General features: G+C 43.1%; 1 pseudogene; it reads right to left on the bottom strand.

Moving 5' to 3' along the window:
- Positions 1 to 13,584: 13,584 nt before the first annotated feature.
- On the bottom strand, positions 13,585 to 13,914 carry LOC138839829 (5'(3')-deoxyribonucleotidase, mitochondrial pseudogene; annotated as a pseudogene).
- Between the last annotated feature and the right edge of the window lie 572 nt (positions 13,915 to 14,486).

The following is a 14,486-nucleotide window of genomic DNA, read 5'->3' as shown; positions in this document are numbered from 1 at the left end:
TAATTTTAATGCAGCAAGACTCACCTCACTGCAGTGCCTATTTTCCAATTTCTGACCCTGCACACCCATGGGGTAAATTCTTCTTTGCTAAAACATGTCTCTGTCTGTTTAGTTTGATTGGTGTGACTCTTTTGAGCTGAAGTGTGTTCTGGGACACTATTATCTGTTTGGTCAGAGACAACTAGAGTACCTGTTGCTACTTCACCACCTTCCTGAAAGGAGAGTTCTAAGATATGGCTGTCAGGGGGAAAGGTGAGTGTTTTCAGTTTAAGCCATTTTTTATTATATTCTTTTTTGGTCTGGTCTGTTCAGTGTTCTAAATACTTTCTGTACCTGAAAAGCTTCTTCATTTTCAGTATTTGAGAATGCTTCTGCTATTAATTTATAAAATATTTTTATCTGTTTAGCTTGTACTTCTTCATCTATACTCATTATTTCTAAGGGGATTTTTTTTGGTGTTTTTTTTTTGTTTTGTTTTTGTCAGTCCTGGGGCTTGAACTCTGGACCTGGGTGCTGTTGCTGAGCTCTTCAGATCAAGGCAAGTGCTCTACCACTTGAGCTACAGTGCTGCTTCCAGTTTTCTGGTGGTTAATTGGAAATAAAAGTCACTGATTTGCCGGGCGCTGGTGGCTCACGCCTGTAATCCTAGCTACTCAGGAGGCTGAGATCTGAGGATCGCGGTTCAAAGCCAGCCGGGGCAGGAGAGACCGTGAGACTCCTATCTCCAATAAACCACCAGAAAACCGGAAGTGGCGCTGTAGCTCAAGTGGTAGAGCGCTCGCCTTGAGCTGAAGAGCTGAGGGACAGAGCCCAGGCCCAGAGTTCAAGCCCCACGACCAACAAAAAAAAAAAAAAAAAGTCACTGATTTTCCTGCCCAGGCTGGCTTTGAATCATGATCCTCAGATCCCATCCTCCTGAGTAGCTAGGATTAGAGGTGTGAACCACCAGCACCCAGCCCATTCCTAAGTTTATGTATCAAGAGTATTCCAAAGGGCTGGAAATGTGGCTTAGTGGTAGAGTGCTTGCCTAGTATTCATGAAGCCCTGGATTCGATTCCTCAGTATTACATAAAAAGAAAAGGCCAGAAGAAGTGGTGCTGTGGCTCAAGTGGTGGAATGCTAGCCTTCAGCAAAAAAGAAGCTTAGGGACAGCAACCCAGCCCTGAGTTCAAGCCCCAGGACTGGCAAAAAAAAAAAAAAAAAAAAAAAAAAAAAAAAAAAAAAAGAGTATTCCAATGGTTTTGCATGTTTTGCTTTTATTTAATTTCTATTTCTTCATTTCACTATTCTAATACATTTATCTTATATTTCAGCCTTGATGTTCTGTTTTGTTTTGTTTTGTTTTTGGGTCCGGTCATGGGGCCTGAACTCTGGGCCTGGGCGCTGTCCCTCAGCTCTTCAGCTCAAGGCTATCGCTCTACCACTTGAGCCACAGCGCCACTTCCGGCTTTTTTCTTTTTGCTTATGTGGTGCTGAGGAATCAAACCCAGGGCCTCAAGCATTCTACCACTGAGCCACCTTCCCAGCCCCTGATGTTCTGTTTTCAAGTAAACTTTCAAGTGAATTTTATATTTGTGCTTTTCACTTCTGGAGTTTCAATTTGATTTTTTTTTTTTTGGGGGGGGGGGGGGTTCCGGTCATGGCGCCTGAACTCTGGGCCTGGGCGCTGTCCCTCAGCTCTTCAGCTCAAGGTTAGTGCTCTACCACTTGAGCCGCAGCGCCACTTCCGGCTTTTTTCTTTTTGCTTATGTGGTGCTGGGGAATTGAACGCAGGGCCTCAGGCATGCAAGGCAAGTGCTCTACCACTGAGCCACCTTCCCAGCCCCAATTTGATTTTTTTTTTAGAAAAACTTTATTTTTATTGATCTCATCTTTCATGTCCTGTACTCTTCATTATCTCAATAAACTCTTTGAGTGTTTGTGGAATTTATTTAGTCACTTATTTGTGCCCTCTTTAATTTTTACTGTCCATTTTTTACAATCATTTAAAAAAAGTCTTTTTCTGAGACTGTATCCACTTCAGTATGACTATTATTTGTTACTATGGAGTTTTTAAATTTTAGAAGAGTAGTGTCACTTTGTTTTTGTTTTACCAGAAGGCTTGTGTTTCTATATTGGAATTTGCACACCTGAGGCCAAGTCACTGGTTGGAAGTTTTAATCACCTATAGTCTTTCAGTAGGAATATTCTCAATATTCAGACAGAACAATGTAGTGACTGGTTGAGGTGCTATTTAACTAGAAGTATGGCTCAGTAGTCAAGCATTTTCTCTCTTACTTAGAGCTGTTAGACTGATCCCCAGCAATACTCACATCAAGAAAAACTAGCCAGTACAGTATTTTTACAATTAAAAACGTATTTTTAATAAAGAAGAACTAGCCAGAGTCTCTTGTAAAAAGGTTTGATTTCCTGCTTCTGGACTAGTTTTACAATAAAAGCTTCCCTTCTTTGTTTACTAGGAATCACTGCTGGTCATGGGATCCTCATAGTCTATGGGTTATGTGTGTTACTATTTACCCCATCAGCACATAATTCAGGCTCCCAGGGACAGTAAGCATTGAAGCTTGAGACTTGCATCACACTGAGCAGCAAACACAGCACTGAGTCACTGGTTGGGAGAAAACTGAAGAACCTAGGTATTCTGCCTCCTGGGCTCAGTGCTTATAAGCTTCATTCAGAAGTTCACCTCTCCGTGGAAAAAGAGGAAGCTGTGCATGTCTTATGAAGCAGAAAAGCTGAATGTAGGGTCCTCAGTCTTCACCTGTAAGCACATACACACTAGGGTTCTGTTCCTGGAAATGAAACTGTGCTTTTAGGCATTGCCCATGAGTTCACTACCCTGTGATGAGGAGAATACTGTGGAAATAACATGCAGGCCTGAACTCAAGGCCCTCAGATCCACCTAGTATCTGTTCCCAAATATGGGTTTTAGTGCTTTAAGACCCTGTTTATCAATTCACCTCCCTTTTGGAGAGAGGATGCTGTGGAAGTCATGTGATTCAGAGGGTTCGGGTCCTCAGACCTTCCTTCCAGTGTTTTTTGGCCCAGTCAGGAAGTTAATTCCCTTGTGATAGGGAGAAAGCTGCAAAAATCATGAGATCCTTAAGGTCTCCTCTTGGGGCCTTTGGACTAACCAGGCAGCAAAAGCATGATGGAGTGCAGTTCCAAAAGTTAATTTTAATAATTTTAGATTCTTCCCAACAAGTTACATACCCATGGCAGGAGAAGGAGGCTGTATTACATGATTTGTAGAATCTAGGCTCAGGGACCTCCTCAGATTCTCCTAGAAGTCAACAAATGCAACCAGGAGGCAGGCTTGGAATGCTGAATACACACCAGCCCTAGACTTAAAACTTTGTTTCCACTCTGACCATCAGGCAATAGAATTGGCTTCTTCTCAGGTAGGCAAAGGCCTCAGGTCACTTTTTCCTTCACTACCAGAGCTCCCCAATGCTTGAACCTCTCTGCAGAAGTATATCAGACCCTTTCCCTGTCCATGACTACCTCTGCTGACTGTCTTCTACCCAGACACTGTGGTCAGGTCTCCCAAGACTCCCTGAGCCATGACTGTTCCTTATTTTCAAATCCCCAGAGTATTCTTATCTTAAACATTAGGCTCTCTCTCAAACATGATATCTTACTGTGACTCTCATAGATGAGGTGAATAACAATGTATTTCTTCACAGAAAATTCGGGAGACTTCATCTCCAATTAACCAGCCGAAAGGCAGGCAGGAAGTATGTAACAGGCATGAACAAGCAAGCTTAGTTAGAGTATAGACTCTGAATTCAAGCCTAAATAACAACACAATGAAGCACAAAATCTTGCAAGGTTTTGAAAACAACTGCATAAATCATATATCAATTTGGAGAGTTATGGCTAACTCATTTACAGTGAGTTTTCCAACTGTGTGTGAATACTATGTTTTTCCATTTATTTAGGTCTTCCTTGATTTCCTTCATGACCATTTGTATTTTTCAGCACAAGCCACACAGTTTTTTTTATTTTATTGTAAAGATGCTGTACAGATGGATTACATTTACATGTGTAAGGTACATTTCTCGTTGAACATTGTTACCCACTCCATTGTTGTTCTCCCAGTATCCCTTCCCTCTCCCCAATACTCCTCCCCACAACGAAGTTGTAAAGTACATTTCCAACATAGTGTCCTGTGAGTATCATGTTGCAATGGGTCATCTTTTATACTTCTTTCAGCATTTTGTTATTTCCCTTCCCTTCCCTTCCCCTAATCAGATAAATGCATATACAAGATGGAGGGTACCAGAATCAAAGACAGAGATTGCTGGGGATAAAACCATTAGAAAAAGAAAAATGAAATAATATAAGAAGAAAGAACTAGATACAGTACATTGGCTACATCAAGGTTGACAACTAAAAAAAAAAATAAGATATGTTGTGTCCATGTCTTGGCATTCGTTTCAGTTAGCATCATTTTGTATGGTCATATATTCATAGCTCTTGAGCTATTATGATTCTCTGTCAGGAGTAACTTAGGCTTATACTAATCATTGCAAATGAGGGAAACCATAGAGCCTCTGTTTCTTTGGGTCTAAGCCACAGAAGTTTTATTAAATATATATGTAAGTATTTTGAAAGCATTAAATATTCTTAAAGCACTTATAAATAGTATTGAAATATATTTGCATTCTCTCTATTATCTTGTATCCTATGATATTGCTTAACTAAGTTGTTAGTTTCAAAAATTTTATTTTTAGGGGGCTGGGAAGGTGGCTCAGTGATAGAGAGCTTGCCTTGCATGCATGAGGCCCTGGATTCGATTCCTCAGCACCACATAAGCAAAGAGAAAAAAGCCAGAAGTGACACTGTGGCTCAAGTGGTAGAGCACTAGCCTTGAGCTGAAGAGCTGAGAGACAGCGCCCAGGCCCAGAGTTCAGGCCCCATGACCGGACCCCCCAAAAAAAGAATTTTATTTTTAGGTTCCTTTGGATTTTATGCACAGAATATCATGTCTTTTGCAAACAGGGATACTAGTATTTCTTTCCTTTAGAGGGTATGCCTTTAATTTCCTGTTAATATTCTTTTTATTGTGAGTGTCAACACTGGGACTTGAACTCAGATCCTGAGCTTTTTGTACTCAAGAGTAGCACTCTACTTGAGCCACAGCTCTACTTTTGGCTTTTTTAGATGGCTAATTGGATATAAGAGTTTTATGAAGCCGGGCACCCAGTGGCTCACGCCGTAATCCTTGCTACTCAAGAGGCTGAGGTCTGAGGATCGCGGTTCAAAGCCAGCCTGGGCAGGAAAGTCCGTGAGACTCTTATCTCCAATAAATCACTAGAAAACCGGAAGTGGCACTGTGGCTCAAGTGGTAGAGCACTCACCTTGAGCTGAAGAGCTGAGGGATAGCACCCAAGCCCAGAGTTCAAGTGCCACACCTACTCCGGTGGAGTCTGCTTAGCATGGGAAACCTGCTTTAGATCTGAGAATGGGGCTTCAAAGAGGCCTACCTCCTGGAAAGGCTGGCAAGCCCTGGGAAAGATGTGTTCCTGTTTTTCTTTTCTTCGCTGTATAGGAGCTCCTATTAATCTTTTACTGTTCCTGCTGCTTGTTCTACTTACTCATTCTCAACGTTCCCTTATTCAAGGCTCTTTCTTGGAAGTGTTGACGACTCCAACATCTGATGAGTGTCCTGAGAATCTGACTAACTCACCAGAGTTAAGTGCTACCCTGAAAGCCCCTCTTATGGAGGTTATTAGACAAGTCATAAGTAAATATAAAAGTATTGGGGGTTTCATGACGTCACTTCAGCAGAAGAAATTGTAAGAAATTTACAAGAAGCTGTAGGCATGGCTAGAGCAAAAAGAGTGTATGGCTACTGGAGACTTTCCTTTAATCCTGAAGCATATACAATAGACTCATATAGATATCCTGTAGATAAGAAAGATGTAGAGGGATATTTAGACCAAAAGCTAAATAAGATTCCTAAAAAGTTGGTAGATGGAAGGTGGCAATAGCTTATCAGAGGAAGATGGTGGGATCCTCCATTATCTAGAGGACCCCAAAGACTTCCCCAGGTGTGTGTGATAAGGATGGCAACCGTTGGGTAAACTACTTAGGAAAACGAACTTCCTATTACTCTCTTTCATTCACTGAGAGACTTGCTAGATCTAGGCCTCCTTGGTGCTTACTATCAAAGAAGGAACAAGAAAGATCTTATGAGACAGTTAAGGCCTCTATGGAGAAGAGTAAACAATTATGTGAAAGGGTTACAGAAAAGACACTATGAGCTTAAATTTGATATATGGCCAGATTTAACTAAGTATACTGAATATCATGATTTGGGCCACAAATTGGGGACCCTCTAAAGAATGGCAAAGAAGCACAATTGCTTAGAAAAGATTTAAAATGCATAAAGTACAAAACTAAACAAAAGTAACAATAAAGTACTAGAATTCATGCCTTTCTGTTCAGCACCTTGCCCATATGCTCTGGTTAATGGTTAATAGGTGATAAACACTGAAACCCATTGTATTTCTTAAAAATAGAGGTAAATTCGAAAACAAGTGCCTATAGTCATAGCTCGTCATCCAAAAAACAAGATCAGGCGACCAGCTGGTGACCACCCAAGAACGAAGCCTTGCAGCAAGATTGTGTAATCTTTTGCCCTTTCTCATGGAGACTTTTGCTATAAAAGCTTGTTATCCTCTACATTAAATCGCACTCAGCATCCACTCCTCCTGTGTGTGAGTTGTCTGTTTGCCATCTCCCCACCTATTCCAGTTACCTCCACTAGGTGTCCTCCGTCGTCTCGACAGAGCCGGTCCGTGGCATTCAAGCCCCACAACTGACAAAAACAAAAACAAAAACAAAAACAAAAAAAAAGTTTTATAAACTTTCCTGCCCAGACTGGATTGCAACTGTGGTCCTTAGATCTCAGCCTCCTGAATAGCTAGGATAATAGATGTGAGCCACCAGCTCCTAGCCCTTTGCCTATTTTTTTTAAAGTAGGAATAGCTACATCGCACTGATAACAGAGGGTCAGTCAATAAACACAATGGACTGTTGCTGCTACTGGGCCAATATGAGGGCAGCAATAGTCCCTTTTGTTTTTTAGCCTCCCATTTTCACTGACTGGCTATCTCCTTTTTCATATGCCTTGTCAATGGTTGTTTCTTTCTCATATTCTGATTGGAATTTCACATGCAAATAAAGATTTCAAATGCTCTATCTCTATTTTCTCCTCCCAGCCCTGAACTGCTGAGTAACTCCTCACACTGAGGTACTGGTGTTTTGTTTCTGCTGTGCCATTTTGTGTGCATACTAAATCTTGAACTGAGAGCATCCTGCTCTTTTTTTTTTTTTTTTTTTTTTTTTTTGGTTGGTCCTGGGGCTTGAACTCTGGGCTTGGGCGCTGTCCCTGGACTCTTCAGCTCAAGGCAAGCGCTCTGCAGCTTGAGCCACAGCGCCACTTCTGGTTTTCTAGTGGTTTATTGGAGATAAGAGTCTCACGGACTTTCTTGCCCAAGCTGGCTTTGAACTGTGGTCCTCAGATCTCAGCCTCCTGAGTACCTAGGATTACAGGCATAAGCTACAGGTGCCCGGTCATCCTGCTCTTTTTGTTAAATATATATATATATATATATATATATATATATATATATATATATATATATATATAATTTAGTTGTGCTGAGAGGTTGCAATTCCATAAGTCAGGTTATGAGTACATTGCAACTTGATCAATCCTTTCCATTTCTCTTGTCCATTTTCCTGCTCCCATCCCTATCCTCAATTTTTACATAATGTACAAAGGCTATAATGACTGAAGTTGCTCACCCCTCCTCCCTCCATTTGTATGTCCCCACCATTGCTTCCTCCCCAAAAAAGACATGTTTCCACTTCCTAGTATTCATTTTAATAAGTAATCCATTAGTTGTCAGAGGAGTTATACCATTGAACTTCTCCCTAAGTATATCAACATTTATTCAGTTTGTATGTATATCATAGAGTCCTATATATATTATGCATGTGTGCCATTTATCTGAGTCTGACTTACTTCACTTAATGTAATTTTTCTAGGTCCATCCAGATCCCTGCACATGACATAATACTATTCTTTCTAATGGATGAGTAAAATACATTCTTTATATGTACCACATTTTCTAGATCCATAGCATCTATGCTGTTCCCATACCTTGGCAATAGCGAGTAATGCTACAGTGAACATAGATGTAAGTATCTACACTGTATACTGAATTTTAATGTCCTGGGTTGATTCCCAAGAACGGAATGGCTGGATCATAGGAGAGTCCATTGATGTTTAACATACCTATCAAGAAATATGTCATGTTTCCTTCCATTTTGTTAGTTTAGGTGAGAGTATAGCCTCTGAGTTCAAGCCTCGATACCAACAAAACAAAGAAAAAAATCTTGCAGGGATTTTGAAATCAACTTCTTTCCACTTCTTGTTTTACTAAACTAATGCTTTAGTAGTATTTATTCATTGATGTGTTGCTGATTTTGTCTTCTACTGAGGCTATTCTTCTCATTGGTATCTTTTGTAGTGCTAGTTTAGTGGTCATAAATTCCTTTAGTTTTTGTTTATCATAGAAGTTTTTTGTTTCTCCATCTTTTTTTGGGAGGGGGGTCCAGTCGTGGGGCCTGAACTCTGGGTCTGGGCACTGTCCCTTAGCTCTTCAGCTCAAGGCTAGCGCTCTAACACTTGAGCCACAGCGCCACTTCCAGCTTTTTTCTTTTTGCTTATGTGGTGCTGAGGAATCGAACCCAGGGCCTCTGGCATGCAAGGCATGCGCTCTACCACTGAGCCACCTTCCCAGCCCTCTCCATCTATTTTTGAGTGATAGTACACTAGTTTAGATTGACAGTGGTCATTCAGAGCTTGAATTATATCCTTCCAGCCTCAATTTGCATTTAGGGTTTGTATTGAGAAATCTGCAGTTACTCTAATCTTCTTTCCATTATATAAAAAAAGCTTCTCTGATTTTGCTACTTTTAAAATTAATTATTTTGGGCTGCAATGCTTGGTAAGAAATGTATGCATTATCCTGCCCATGTAATTGTAGCCCCTCTGTACAGTATGTTCTCAAATAAAATAAAATTAAATTAAAAAAATTAATTATTTTGTAAGTCTAGAGATTTTACAACAATGTGTTCACAAGTGTTTCTTCTCTGGTTCTGTCTGCTTGGAGTTCTGTATGCATCTTTCAGATGGGTGAGATTCTTTTTCTTGAGGTTGGGAAGTTTTCTGCTATTATTTTGTAAAATAGTTTCTCAATGCCTTTAGTTTTTAATGCTTCTCCCTCATCTTTTTTTTTTTTTTTTTTTTTTGTCAGTCATAAGGCTTGAACTCGGGGCCTGGGCACTACCACTTTGAGCCACAGCACCACTTTTGGTTTTCTGGTGATTAATTGTAGATAAGAGTCTCATGGATTGTCCAGCCCAGGCTGGCTTTGAACCAGGATCCTCAGATTTCAGCTTCCTGAGTAGTAGGGGTCCATGGTAGATATTGGCACCACCTCATTTTCTGGATTCTTTCTGAGGAGGAAAGTGGCTTCTGTAGCCAGATGGAAGGTCTGGCTTACTACTTCTTTGGAACCTTCAGAGAGTGGCAGCTAGCATCTGCATTACTAACTCTGCCCTTGTCCAAGCCTCTAAGCCTTCAGATCAGGACCTGGGTTTTGTTTCCCTCTGCTGGTTCTGTGGGTATGTGGTTCTCAGAAGCAAAAAGAAGACAAAAGAAAATTAAAAAGAAGTGGAAAAAGCAGCAGCTGGGTGTTTCTGACTAGGAATGGTAAGTGCACATCAGGCCTCATGCTCTTGCTTGGCTGTTTCCACTCAAGGATGAGGCTCTACCACTTGAGCCACACTTCCTCTTCCAGTTATATGCTTATTGATTAGAGATAAGTATCTATGGATTTATCTGCCTGGGCTCATATTGAACCACAATCCCAAGATCTCAGCCTCCTGGGTAGCTAAGATTACAGGGCCAGCCATTGGTGTTGGCTGCAATTCTTTTTTTTTTTTTTCTGTCAGTCATGGGGCCTGAACTCTGGGCCGGGGCTCAGCTCTTCAGCTCAAGGCTAGCACCCTACCAATTGAGCCAAAGTGCCACTTCTGGCTTTTTCTGCTTATGTGGTGCTGAGGAATCGAACCCAGGGCCTCATGCATGCAAGGTAAGCACTTTACCAAGAGCCACCTTCCCACCCCTGCAACTCAATTTTTTTTTTTTTTGTCAGTTGTGGGGCTTGAACTCTGGGCCTGGGCGCTCTTCAGCTCAAGGCAGGAGCTGTACCAGTTGAGCCACAGCGCCACTTCTGGTTTTCTGGTGGTTTATTGGAGATGAGTCTCAAGGACTTTCCTGCCTGGGCTGGCTTTGAGCCATGATCTTCAGATCTCAGCCTCCTGAGTAGCTAGGATTAGGGGCGTGAGCCACCAGCGCCAGGCCTGCAGTTCATTTTTAAATGAACTAATTTTGACTGTTCTATAGGTAATGTGGCATCTCAAAATGCAGCTCAGGTTGTTATTGTTAGAAGTTGTACTTTTCTCCCTTTTTTGAATAGTTTTATTATCTTTCAGCAGTTGTAAGAGGGTAGAAGTTCTACTTTTTCCTCTATGAACCCAACTGTAAAGGCTCTAGAGACAGACAAAACACTGGTTCCAAAATTGCTTCCACAGGGCAGAAATCATCCTTGCAAAGAGCAGAAACAATGCTGTTTGTGGAGTCCATAAGGGAATTTGAAGATAGAATTACAAAGACAGAGGTAGACTCCACTACATCACAGCACATGTTGTAATTAATTTGAAAGTTGGAGCTTGGTCCTATGTTAACAAATGCAGATGAAAAAAGGCTGAACTGGCAGGGAAACGAAGTGACTGGTGAAGGAAGGAGAAGGGGAGAGGGGAGAGAGAATGATGGAAGGAGTGACTCTGATCAAGATGTATAAATAGCCGGGCGCTGGTGGCTCACGCCTGTAATCCTAGCTACTCAGGAGGCTGAGATCTGAGGATCGAGGTTCAAAGCCAGCCCGGGCAAGAAAGACCGTGAGACTCCTATCTCCAATAAACCACCAGAAAACCGGAAGTGGCGCTGTAGCTCAAGTGGTAGAGTGCTCGCCTTGAGCTGAAGAGCTGAGGGACAACGCCTAGGCCCAGAGTTCAAGCCCCACGACCGACAAAAAAAAAAAAAAGATGTATAAATAAATAAATTGATATGTTAAATTGTAAGCCCCTTGTACAACTGTTTGAAAATTTAAAAAATAAACTTAAAAGACTGAATAAAAAGAAAAGACAAGAAACTGGAAGCTTATAATGGAGAGGAGACATGGAGGCTTCACCCTCTCTGCTTAATGATGTGGGAAATAAATCCCAATGCAGTCCACCAAAAGCCACAAGTTAATGAAAGAATTTATCAAACCAAGTAAGTAGGAAATGTAAAAAGCTCTTTTTAGCTGGGTGTCAGTGGCTTACGCCTATAATCCTAGCTACTCAGGAGGCTGAGATCTGAGGATCACAGTTCAAAGCCAGCTCAATAAACCACCAAAAAACCAGAAGTGGTACTGTGGTTCAAGTGGTAGAGTGGTAGCTTTGAGCTGAAGAGCTGAAGGACAGTGCCCAGGCCCAGAGTTCAGGGCCCATGACAAAAATAAAATAAAATAAAACTTTTTTTTCTAGTCCTGGGGCTTGAACTCAAGGCCTAGGCCCTGTCTCTGAGCTTCTTTTGCTCAAGGCTAGCACTCTACCACTTGAGCCATAGCAACACTTCTGGTTTTTTCAGTTTATGTGGTACTAAAGAATCAAATCCAGGGCTTTATGGGTGTTACGCAAGCGCTCTACCATTAATCCACATTCCTAGCCCCAAAAGAAGCTTTTAAAGAAAGTATTAAGGAAAACAGTAGGCTAGCAAGCACAACAGGTTGCTGCTGAAACCCCTTTGCCTCTTTTTTCCTTTTATATGTGAACAGAATTTATTTATCATGCATTCATCAAACACTGTGTGCTGACTCTTGCTGGCCCTGCATGGGGGCTGGAGACAAGAAGAGAGAGGCTCTGCTCCACAGGCAGGGCCAGCATCATCCCCCAACACAGAGCGTGGGCACCACTGGAAGCTGCTGAGTGTGCTGAGTGCATGATAGACCAGGCGGGGAGAGCAGATGGGGTGGCAGGCAGGCCAGGTGCCATAGTGGAGATAGTGAGGGATCCTTCACTCTTGGAGATATCTCATGTCCCACATCATGTTCCTGGCCCTCCTTGCTAATGGGCTGCAGGCTCTAGGGCAGGGCACCGCAACAGCTCAGGGAACCTCCTTGAGAGTACACTTGAACAGTGGCCTTTATCCTCCAGAGTCCTTTGCAGCTAGGGGCCACTGGCTGAGGTCATCAGAACTATCTGAGAGCACCTGCCTCCGTCCCAATGTCCCCAGTACCCAGCCCTGCCCTGAGAGCAGGTTAAGACCTAGCAGAAAGATCAGAGAGACAAACAGCACATGTTCTTTCTGATATGTGGAAGTTATATGTAAAATGCCCTGGGATGACAAATTATACAGGATTCTAGATACCCACATACAGTGACACTCTTAGGAGAGTAACACTAAGGCTCATGCCTAAGTGCATCTTTGCATTTATATAAAATAATATACATACTGAAATGAACTACAAAATATGGAAACAAAAGACTTTTTTCTTTCTTTTTTTTTTTAGTTTTTGGTGTTTGATGATTCGATTCTGTGTTCTCTACCTTATAGTGTATTCACGTATATATCTTTGGGAAGGTGGGGGTACAGAACTGGAGGGAAAAAGTAAACAAGGGCTGGGAAGGTAGCTCAGTGGTAGAGTGCTTGCCTTGCATGCATGAGGCCCTGGGTTCGATTCCTCAGCACCACATACGCAGAAAAAGCCAGAAGTGGCACTGTGGCTCAAGTGGTAGAGTGCTAGCCTTGAGTTGAAGAGCTGAGGGATAGCGCCCAGGCCCAGAGCTCAGGCCCCCATGACTGGCCAAAAGAAAAAGAAAAGAAAAAGAAAAAGTAAACAAACGCAGTAGTGGAGCTCACTGGACATTGATGAAAGTGAACTATACAACTGGTAGATGGAGATGGGAGGGAGGGACTGGGAGAGAATGAGGGACAAATGACACTGTAAGAAAGGAAATATACTTATTATCTGACTCACATAAATGTAATCCCTCTATACATCACCCTTATAAGAACAATAAAGTAAATTTATTTATTTTTTTTTGTCGGTCTTGGGGCCTGAACTCTGGGCCTGGGCGCTGTCCCTTCGCTCTTCAGCTCAAGGCTAGCGCTCACCACTTGAGCCACAGCTCCTACTGGCTTTTTCTGCTTATGTGGTGCTGAGGAATCGAACCCAGGGCCTCATGCATGCAAGGCAAGCGCTCTACCACTGAGCCACCTTCCCAGCCCCAGTAAAAAAAATTTTTAAAGACCTGGCAGGGCTGGGGGGGAGAAGGTCATGAAGCAGGAAGTCACCTTGGCCTGGCTGTGATGGAGTCCCCAGTCCAGCGCAATAACCAACCGATCTCACAGGCCCCAGCTGGAATCCCTAAGGTGGAGGCCAGAGGAGAGGAGGCTCAGAGGAGCTGCTAGCTATCCAGGATGGCCTTCCAGTTGTCTGCCCATAAGTGCCTCCTACTGCACAGGATCTGCAGCTGCAGGTGCTGATTGTGGCAGGCTGTGAAGAGGATATGCGCCCAGGTGGGCTGTGCCCCCATTGATGCGCCTGTCATTGATAGAAAGGTCGGCAGAGACTACCTAATCCTGTCTCTGATGAGCACTATTTACTCCAGAAAGTCGTAGCCTAAGTGCTTCTCCATCCAGTCTTACTTCGCCTAGGGTCAGTCCTTGAACATCTTGATAGGGCTTGTGCAGATGAAGACGTTTGTTTTTTGAAGGTTGGCCATCTGCTTCACAGCCTCCACGGCTCCTGGCAGAGGCTCCAGTTCAAAGAAGAAATCCTTTGACTCCCAGATGCTGATGCCCTTCTCGCTCAGCCTGGGCCGCGGGTGGTCATTGCCCTCAATGTCAGCCAGCACTCCGAGCATGCATGTCCATTAACACCCACAGGGCGCAGTGGGCCCCGCCCGGACCTCCTCCCCGCCACCGGAACCTCCACACTGAGGGGCCAGGGGCCAGGGGCCAGGGTGCACACAGGCCGGATCATGGCCCCACACCGCAGCCTGCCCTGGGCCCTGGGACCTGGGATTCGCCCTGCCATGGGTGACCCAGAGCCATGATATCGCACAGGAGAAGCCCTGGCACTGGGAACAGCCCTTAGCTTCTTTTTTCTTTTTTCTTTTTCCAGTGGTGAGGCTTGACTTCTTCGGGGCCTGGACCCTCTCCCTGAGCTCTTTTGAGCCATAGGCCACTTTCAGTTTTCTGGTGGTTAATTGAAGAATCTCAAGGACTTTCCAGTCTAGGCTGGCTTTGAACTGTAATCCTTAGATCTCAGCCTACCCACTTGAGCCACAACTCT

This window comes from Dipodomys merriami, unplaced genomic scaffold (assembly GCF_024711535.1).
Source record: "Dipodomys merriami isolate MVZ:Mamm:240054 unplaced genomic scaffold, mDipMer1.0.p SCAF_3, whole genome shotgun sequence".
Lineage (NCBI taxonomy): Eukaryota > Metazoa > Chordata > Mammalia > Rodentia > Heteromyidae > Dipodomys > Dipodomys merriami.
Note: the sequence above shows the minus strand (reverse complement) of the source record. Positions and strands in the feature narration are given on the sequence as shown.